Below are 7,948 nucleotides of genomic sequence, written 5' to 3'. Positions count from 1 at the left end.
ACTAGCTGCACCAGCATCTTCAAGATCTGAAACTGTCTTCACTTTCACTTAAATGGTTTTGCAAACTTGTGATTGAGATTTTAATTTCCTCTGCATCTCTTTGACTCTGCTTCATGAGATCTATTTCTTTGCTGTATTGCTCATTCAAGGAATTCATCATTTTTCTAATCTCCTCTATTTTTTTTTTATCAATGTCTTCTTTAGAAGCAGTTATAAATTCTTTTACTGCAGTTTTTTTTTTTCAGATTGGGTTTCCTCCCTATGTTTCTGTAGTTGCTTCTTTACTTCAGATGCTATGAGTTCTGAGAATTATGTTTTTATTTCAGAAAAAAATTGCACTCTGAGCTCCTCTATAACTTTCTGCTGTTGCTTATTTAGTATCGACGCTATTAATTCATGCATTTGAGCCGAGCTAGTGTCCTCTGCACTTGTTCTGGGTGGGTATTGGGTTTCCTCCATATATTTCTGCATTTGATTCTTTACTGCAGATGTTATTAATTCAGGGATTTCTTTTTTTATTTCCAATCTGCGTTCTTCTATATCTTTCTGCAGCTGTTTCTTTATTTCAGAAGCTGTTGATTCATTGCTTTCAGCTGTGTGATTCCCAGTTTGTTCTGTGTTAGTGTCCTCTGCAATTGTTATGGTTAGGCTTGGGTTCTGAGGTTGCATTTTGTTCCTTCTCGTCATTTTGTGTAGCACTGTCTTCTGACCTTTGTTGTAGATCTTCGTTGTACTTATAACCTTAGCACGTATTGAAGTTCAGGTGCAGATCGGGCTTGGGTTAGGATTGGGTCTGGGGGATACTGGAAGGAGGGAGAAATTCCTACTCAGCGAGTGGGGTGGGGTAGGTGCTGTGGAGTGGTGGGGGCATCCCAAGGGGATGGAAGAGAGTCTCCCCCACGCTGTGCCTGGGCTGGGACCAGTAATAGGTCCTGCCGGCGCAGGGTAGCTGGAAGCTCTTCCACACACTCACTGGACCTGGGCTAGGACTGGTTCTGGGAGTCCTGGAATGGACCTATGATGCTACTTCCATTAATTCTGGTTTCAATTGCTTTTCATGGAATACAAGCTTAGCCTGAAGATTTAGCATCCCTCAGAAGTTCATTAGGTGTGAGCTTTACCCTCTGAACTAGGATTGGAAATTCCAGGATAGAAAAATAATATAATTCAATACTAATTAATGATTGAAGAAGAAAATTAAAGTATAAACTGCAGATAACTTTTTTATTTTTTGAGACAGGGTCTTCCTATGTAGTACAGGCTGGCCTTGAATTTATCTATGTAGTGCAGGCTTACCTTGAACTCACAGCAATCCTTCTGCCTCTGCCTCCAAAATGCTGAGGTTACAGGTGTGTGCCACCACAGCCAGGTGCAGATAACTTTCTTAATGTACGAAAGCTTTAAGACACTTACCGTAAATATCATACTTAGTGATGATATATTTAGGAAGTTTGTGAAGATCTAGAGTGCTTGTTATTACCACTACCATTCAAATGTGTACTGAAATTTTAACCAGTACTATAAAGTGAGAAAAAGACAGAAGAAATTGTAATGAATGCGAAATCTATGCCGCTATCAGTAGCAGCTGACATAATTGTCTCTGTAGAAAATATAGCATAACTTACAGATACATTAGAATGTTGATGGATTCCAAAATCAGAAGATGCAGTCTTACCAATATACCATTTACATTAGTGAAAAACCAAAATCTGTAGAAACAAGCTTGAGAAACAAAGTGCAAGAAGAATATGTTTAAATGGAATTTAAAGACATCAATTTATAGACTAAATCAAGTTCATAAAGTAAGTTAATGTTTTAAAGATGCTTCAAAATGTACTTCCAAATTGACCAATACATTCTATGCATTTTCACTCAAAATTTTGGTATGAATTTGATAGCTGATTCTGAGATGAATAGGAGAGGGAAGGCACTTCCAAAGGGGAGAAAAAATGCAGGGGCACTTACCTTTCCAGTAATCAGTACATTTTATAATGCTATAGTAATTAAGATAGTACAGCACTCATATATATATATGACATATTACTCAACACCTGGAAAAAAGTCCAAAATAAACTACACATGTACTTGATTTATGCCAGAAATTTAAAAATGATGATCAACAACCTTTTCAATACATGTATTGGAATAACTGATTATCTGCAAAAAATAAAATTGAATTTCTTTTTTTTTAATTTATTTTATTTATTTATTTATTTATTTATTTATTTATTTTTGTGTGTGTGTCCAGCTAAGCCCACCTGGGGGCGGGGCTGGCTGGCATGTGGCGCTGGAGGACTGAACCACGGTCCACGTGTTTTGCTAAGCTTGTTCTAAGTAGGTGTTTTAGACCACTGAGCCATCTCACCAGCCCCTAAAATTGAATTTCTACCTCATATTTTAAACAAAATTAATTCTGAGTAGACTAAATTTCTAAATATAACTGAAAAATCTGGCATATTTTGTATGATTTTGAGATGGGGTTGTCTCAAAATCATAGAGAAAATACATTACAGAAAATATTACCAGCACTACAGAGACAGTTTTGTGTCACATATGTGATGAATGATTAGTCACAAAATATGTTTTTAAGACATTTATGAAATTACAAATAGCATGAGAGAGCAAATAGGCAGAAGAAATAAAAGTTTCAAAATATATCATGAGTATATAAGGTGCTCAGATTTTTTTTTTTCTGTACCAGGGATCTAACTCAGGACCTTGCTCTTACCAGGCAAGCACTTATTCTACTGAGCTATCTCCCCAGCCCCTGCTATTCTTGATAAGAAAGATGCACATTAAAACTACTATACACTGTGGCTCAAAAAGCTTTATCTGACAATTCTAGGAAATGGCCAGTAGATGGAGAAAGAGGAAGTTTTAAGAATTGTTCGTGGGCATGGCGAATTACTAAAATCATTTTGAACGTAGTTTAATACACTTTTTGAGTAAACTCAAAGCTATGCATGGCCTATAAAAAATAATTCAATTTCATATATAATCCTATTGTCTCTACCATACGTGAAACTGGAAAATTGAAATGTACAGAAATGTTGAGAACAGCTCTACTCATAATATCAAAACCTTAAGCAATTCAAATTTCCACCAAACAGTAAACTAGGTATGTAAATCTTGTTTTGATCATAAATTAGAAGGGTGAGCTAGAAAAAATAATTATTCTATTTGAAATTCTAAAGCAATGAAAGTCCTAGATGAAAAACATGTTGGGTAGTGATCAAATTACCCTATGTATAAAACATCATCTCATTTATTCAGAATTCAGAAAGAAAACTGAAGACTTGTTTAGAATTCTAATTATAGGTAGGCAACTTACAGAGATGAGCAGGGCATGATTTAACACTGAGTTCAGATGAGGGCTAAGATGGGGATAGTGTAACAGAGAAGGAGGGAGACAGATTCAGGAGAGGGACAGAGAGTACTTTTGGTATCCCATAATGTTCAGCGTGCTAAAGCTGAAAACGCTCACAGTGGTAAACTATATATGAATATATGTATACATACACATGTGTCTCACTTGCTCTTCTCTCATTGCTGGGACAAATACCTGACTCAAAATGAAGGAAGAAAAGGTTTATTTAGCTCACAGTTACTGGAGGTTTCAGTCTATACTCAGCTGTTTCCAAGGCAGCATGATACATGGCAGAGAGCAATGGTTCATAGGGGTGGCAAAGGGCAGAGAACAAAGGGAGGGGTAGCAGCAGCTAAAGCAGCTAGCTTCTCTCCCCTCCTTACATTGTAATGTCAATTATCTGCCCCAGGGCAAATGTAGTATCCACCCACAATAATCCATCACCAACTCCAGAAGCTGCCCCATGACTGCATGAGACTTTGGGAGGACAACTAGACAAAACCCATAATAACATGCATGTAATATACATGTACATTTATAGTATGTTTTATATACTCTAACAGCCACATAACATATGTGTTTTAATCACTGCTTTTATATCTAGGATGTGTTATGCACTTTCAAAAGTTTTCTAAAGCTGATAAGCTACAGTTTTTGAATGTTCTCTTTTTGAGAGTGTAATAACTTCCAAATAATTTATAATTACTCATGCATATTACTATTCATCATGTTTCTTTAGTTATTGTAAATATTCATTGACTTCAAAATGAAATCTACGCATCCCAGTTCCTTTCTTATGCATGCCTTTATATTAGATACTTCTTCTGAGAGACAGAAAGAGCACAACAGTTTCTAGAATTAAACCTTGAAGATGGGGGTAATATTTTCTCCTTCCCCGTATAAGCACAATGCCCAAAGCCTCTGTTGCCTCTGTTGTTACTTGAGCAAATTCTATAAGGATTTCAGATCTGAAAACTTCATTACCAGAGGTCTCCCCTCATGTGTCCCACTTACATGATTTCTTTTCAGCCACAATAAGAGGCTTTAAGTATCAGCTGGACAGTTTCAGGGAATTTGGGGGAAGTGAAACAATAGATCTGGTTACCTGACCTATCCAATCTTAGCTCTCACGAGCCTCAGCTGTGTGAGATGGACAGCACAACTCCTAGCAAGGACAAAGGAAGCCATACTGCCTGCCTAACAAGTACTCTAATTGGCAAGCCTGACATGGGATTGGCAATTCAGCATTGACATGAGACAATCACAGAGAAATCACAGAAGGCCAGTTGTTTATCAACATCATAAGCAGTAGGCATTTTGGCTGCAAGTATGGAATTGTAAGTGTGGGGAATACTGGGGAAACTATCCATTCTTTAAGATTTTTGTTGTCAGCAATGTCAACATGAAAGAATTGCTTCTGTTCAGTGAAAACATATTAATATGATAGATATGGGATCTCAGTTGACTGTAAAAGTCCTGCTTTACTTGGATTTTGATGCTTGACAACCTGCATGCATGTCTGGTTTAATTTTATATATTGCAGTTTTTGTTTTACTGAAAGCCAAGAAAACATCTCTTTAAGTCTGATTTTTCTCTTATGAAATGTTGTAGCAGAGGAAAGAACCTTTGCAGGGCAGACAAAAGGAGAATATGAGGTCTCCCCAGGTACCTCCTATCTCAGTCCTCCGAGTAAACACCAGTGTGCTTTGGGCATCCCAACCTCAGGAGTAATTCTGTTTCCTTTTCCATCTCCGCAGATAAATGACAAAAGATAGACATGGGAAGCAGGGAGATTGATTTTTGTAGAGAAAAGTGGACCAAGACATGGAAGGAGGGAGGAGGAAGAGGAATGGATGGAGATAAAAAGGAATTAATTGTCATGTACCAGGGCCACCTCCTCCCATGGAGTGTGAGCATTACATACTGCAAACAGTTGTCAATAAGAAATAATAAAACTTGAAAGGAAGGGAGATGAAGCTGGTCATATGTAAGCCAATATGGAAGTGGAATTCATTTTTACAGTTTATTTGGGAGAGATGGGAAGTAGAGAATGTAACAAATCTCTAAATGAAGATGTGGACCTTTTCCTTATCAGTTACTGGGGGAGGAACTATGCGATATTGAAGGATCCAATGAAACCTGCAGCTAATCATGGTTCAAAAGATGTTGTCATGGTTAAGTCTTTGTGTCTTTTAGAAAACTATTTGGGCAAAGCAGTAATTAACATCATTTATCTTTTTCTTTTATTCCCATTTGCAGGATCATATTAAATCATAATGAAACTCACCATCAACTGATAACCTATTAGAAAGAGGAAGTTCAGAATAAAAGTATAGCTTTTATTTGATAAGAAGCATGTTATTAAATTTCACAGATCATAAAACTAAATTACTAAAAAATGAATTCTCTTCTTTGTCTTGTCCAGTGACTTTAGTTATGTCATATTGAACACTTTTTTCTACATCAGCAAGTCAGAACCTTTAACTGAAGAGTGAAATTGTTGATTCTGTGCCACTTTATATCTAGCCTCAAAAACCAGAAATCTCATCTGTTTCAACAGGGAAAAATACATTTTTTAATCTTAGAAATGAACTAAACTCAGTATATAGAGAAAAGCTAAGAAACACTGCAAATGGGAACAGTTTGGTGACCGGAAAGTCTCAGCCTGAAATGAGACTGATTGGCCTTGTAACATCCCACTGATTACCGAGTTGCTGGTTTTTATGCTGAGCAGAAAAGCTGCAAAGCTGTAAGGACACAGGTATACTAATCAGACACAGTCTTAATCTCCTTCACCATTTTTTGTGAAACAAGGGAAATCAATCAACTTGTATTTGTCAGTGTTTGTAGTTACTATGATGACAATAGATAAATATACAAAAATAAGATGCAAGTGTTTATAGGATCAAAATAAGAGTAGTTTCTGGCTTCAGAAAAATTTAGGGCTTAATGGTATTTACTATGGATATTGTCCAGGAGATTATGGTGAGATTTTTCTGAAATCTTCACTTTCAAAAGTGAGTTTCTATTTTGATATTTTTCACCCATATTGGTAATAGATTTAATTTTCAGTGAATTCTTTACTTCCTAAAATCTAAGTGTATTATATTCTCAAACTTTTGGATATAATTTATTACAGTATCATGATCTTCCAGGTCCTCTGAGGGTCATACTAGTTTGTGAATCACATTATATGCTTCACTTTTAATTGTGTTTTCTGTCTTTTTCCCCCAAAATAATTGCCTGTTACAACACAGATATCATAACCTATGTTAATGGTAGCAACCATTTGTAGAGTATGGCTTTGTATGTTTTTGGTGTGTTTTCTTGAAACTTCAGAACAATCCCGCAAGGAGTGCTCTTCTTCTGAAGATGAGGAAATTGAAACTCAGAGAACGTAAGTCATTTGGCAAGATCAAGAGAGGTAAGTAGTAGAACTGGGGTCATAACTGAATGTAGGACATGTGTTCACCTGTGAGGGCCGTTAATTAGACCCCAGCAATGTGCACACAGAGTGGTAGAGCTTGATTTCTGTGTGTGCCTGGCTACAAAGATCACAATTTTTCATTTAGTCCACACTTTTGTGAAGATTATGATGGGTCTGAGAAGATTGTTGAGGATCTGAGAGAAACTGGGCCTACAATGTATATGAAGACAAGTTTTTTCAATGGGCTGTGAGAATTGCTGTAGTTTGGTAAAATCCTTAGACTAAGCCTTGGTTGTCTTCCTTGTTTTCTTTTTAGGTAGTTCTGTGAGGAAGAGACTGAATCAGGTGATTCTGTGAACTTGTCTTTGTTTTGTGACCTACAGTGGACAACATCTAGCTTGTTCTCCTTGTCCTGGCTCATCTGATCTGCTCATGATGCCCCAGATCATCTCATTTCTTTTCATAGGACAGTAGAGGGTAAGGACTCGACTTCAGTTGCTTGCTGCTGTCACTCTGAAGAGTCTCCCCTGGGTACACTATGTGCAAAAAGTTGAAGTCTAGAGTGGCTGATAGACATAGTATAGCCTTTACCTTAGGCTGTGTTTCATGAAGAATTTGTACTGTGTGATTTTTTTGTTCCAGAAGAGAAAGCTCTGTCCACCCTGCTGTTGTAAAGCTTTGCCCTCTCCTTTCTTTTATATCCTGCCAAGTGCTGGACCTCTCCAGTGAGTATTGCAGGAGAACTCATGAGTAATCATAACCATAAAGTGAGGATATCTGTCATTTCTCTTCAATTCTGGATTCTTTGCCTGGGAAACCTCAGGCACTGCTGCTATTGTGGTTTCCTGGTGGCCTGTCTGAGTCATGTGGTCACAGGGGCTGACACTGTTCTGAGCCTGATTTTTGAATGCAGAGGACATCTGTTTCCTGGGGAACCTTTCCAAGTATTCCACCGAGCCCTCGGGCCCTTCTTCCTCTTCCTCTTCCAATCACCCAAATCTTTCCACCAGTTATATAATAATGTTTGTTTTTATTTCATTTGCTTTAGAAATAGTACACATCTGCAAAAAAAAAAAAAAAAAAAAAAAAAAACCCTAAGTCTATGTATCTTTAGGAACATTGATAATAGGTGTACTGATTGAATGCTAGCCAGT

Source organism: Octodon degus, unplaced genomic scaffold, assembly GCF_000260255.1.
Source record: "Octodon degus isolate 3935 unplaced genomic scaffold, OctDeg1.0 scaffold00028, whole genome shotgun sequence".
NCBI classification, from domain to species: Eukaryota; Metazoa; Chordata; class Mammalia; order Rodentia; family Octodontidae; genus Octodon; species Octodon degus.
Note: the sequence above shows the minus strand (reverse complement) of the source record.